We start from the raw sequence: 2409 nt of genomic DNA, 5'->3' as shown, positions 1-2409 counted from the left end.
TGCTTGTATATGTTTCCAGGATAACTTTTTAGAGACGTTTTTGAACTGTGGTGTTGGAGAAGACTCTTGAGAGCCTCTTGAACTGCAAGGAGATCCAACCAGTTCATCCTAAAGGAGGTCAGTCCTGGGTGTTCATTGGAAGGACTGATGCTGAAGCAGAAGCTCCAATACTTTGGCCACCTCATGTGAAGAGTTGACTCATTGGAAAAGACCCTGATGCTGGGAGGAATTTGGGACAGGAGGAGAAGGGGCAACAGAGGATGAGATGGCTGGATGGCATCACTGACTCGATGAACATGAGTTTGAGTAAACTCCGGGAGTTGGTGATGGACAGGGAGGCCTGGTGATGGACCCCATTCATGGGATCGCAAAGAGTCGGACACGACTGAGTGACTGAACTGAACTGAACTGAATGATTCTCTACTCCTCTCTATTATTTTTAACCTTTTCATTAAAGCATAGAATAATACTTTTCATCACTTTATACAATGAGAGATAGAATTAAACTCAAATCTTAGTACTCATGCAAAAACTTTGTCTACATTTTTACAGAGCAGATTCTCTGAATTACTCTTTACAAAGCCTCCATTAGCTCCTTGTTTCTCAGGTTATAGATAACAGGGTTGCACCCTGGTGTAAGGATGATGTAGAAGACAGTCAGAGCCTTGTCCTCCGTTGGAGGGGCCATGGGCGTAGGTAAGTGTAAACAACGGGTGCGTGGTAGAATGTCACCACAGTAAGATGGGTGAAGCAGGTTGAGTAGGCCTTTTTTCTCCCTTCTGCTGAGTGCATGTGATTGACAGCAAGGAGAACATGACCATAGGAACATACAATACCAATGAAAGGCAACACAAGGAAGTGGGTGGTACTCACAAATACTGTGTACTCATAGATCCAGGTATCAATGCAGGCCAGAGTCAACATGGCTGGGACATCACATAAATGATCGATGGTCTGGATCTGCAATAAGGGATATGGAGGACATATGTGGTGTGAACACGGGAGTTGACAGAGCCCATTATCCAAGATCAACACACACACTCTTCTGCTGATTCTTATGCGATTGTAAAGAGGAAAGCAAATGATCACATAACAATCATAAGCCATAGATGTCAATATCAATGCTTCTTCAACTGCTAACGTCAAGAAGAAGAAACATTGAATCCAGCATCCAATGAACAAGATTGCTTTGTTTCCCAATAAAAAATTGGAAGCCATTTTTGGGACAAAGGTGGAGATGTAATTTAGGTCAAGGAAGGAGAGCTGACTAAGTAGGAAATACATGGGTGTGTATTCCATGTATTCCAGATGCATGTCCAGAAAGATGAGAAGGATCATTGACCAGTTGCCAAAAAGATCCTTTAGGAAAATAAGAAAAATGAGAGTAAAAATAAACAGATCAATTGTTGAAGTGGGAAGTAACCCCAATTAGATGAAATCAGTTGATGTTTGATTATAGTTTTCCAAATGATACTGATATGCTTTTTTCCCTAAAACCAGCAGATATAAAAGTAATTAAGTGTAAAACTATAAAATATAGTATTAAATTATTATTTTAGTCCTTTATTTAAAATTTACAACTTATAAAAGAAGAACTGATGCTATCTGTATTGAAAAAAACATGTTATATTTTGAAACTTAGTTTAAAATTTGAAAACACAAATATATTTGGCCAAAGTGTTTTCCCAGATATCTTTATTTTCTTAAATTATTATGTCTTTAGGAAAAGTATGTGTTATTGTCTTATAAAACTCAAGCAACAAATTCAGATACCATATTTAAAATATGTTCATAGAAAATCAATGTAAATTCTTATCTTAAAGAAAAATTTGCTATAAATTAATTTTTATTAACATAAATAAATGATTTCTATTACATATTCAATCCCTAAGGCTTACAGTAACCTATCAGCTCATGTTGAGAAGACATGTTTTTTTCTTTAGAATTTTTTACACAGGAATGACAAATCAAGCTTACATAAAGTCAGGTAATATTTGGTTGGCTTCTTGTCCTTTTGGCTAACATCAAGTGTAGTATGGGGGCTTCCCACATGGCACAGTGGTAAAGAATGAGAGATGAAATATTTAGATCCTTTTGAAAGAAGAATTTGGAAAGAGGAATTGTCAGTTATTTAAACAGAAAAAATAAATTGAGAGTCTTCTCATGGAGGTGGGAAGAGGAAATCTAAGTCAACAAAGTCTACACAGTCTCTAATGCCTTAGCTGTAAATATTAATCTAGAACCAAATTTTTCCAGACATTAAAGGTGTTTCAAAATGAAAGAGAAAGCTGAATACATGGGCACACACTGTCAACACACAAACACACATATTCACATACACATTCAAACACAAATATATGAGCTATAATAATTGCAAAATGCAAAAGAAAAAAAATATTTTAAAGTAAG

The 2409-nt window shown here is 36.3% G+C and overlaps 1 pseudogene; it reads right to left on the bottom strand.

Moving 5' to 3' along the window:
• Window positions 1-574: 574 nt before the first annotated feature.
• On the bottom strand, window positions 575-1218 carry LOC122440862 (annotated as a pseudogene).
• Between the last annotated feature and the right edge of the window lie 1191 nt (window positions 1219-2409).

The sequence above is a fragment of the Cervus canadensis genome, chromosome 4, assembly GCF_019320065.1.
Source record: "Cervus canadensis isolate Bull #8, Minnesota chromosome 4, ASM1932006v1, whole genome shotgun sequence".
NCBI classification, from domain to species: Eukaryota; Metazoa; Chordata; class Mammalia; order Artiodactyla; family Cervidae; genus Cervus; species Cervus canadensis.
This window is presented reverse-complemented; position numbering and strand designations above follow the sequence as displayed.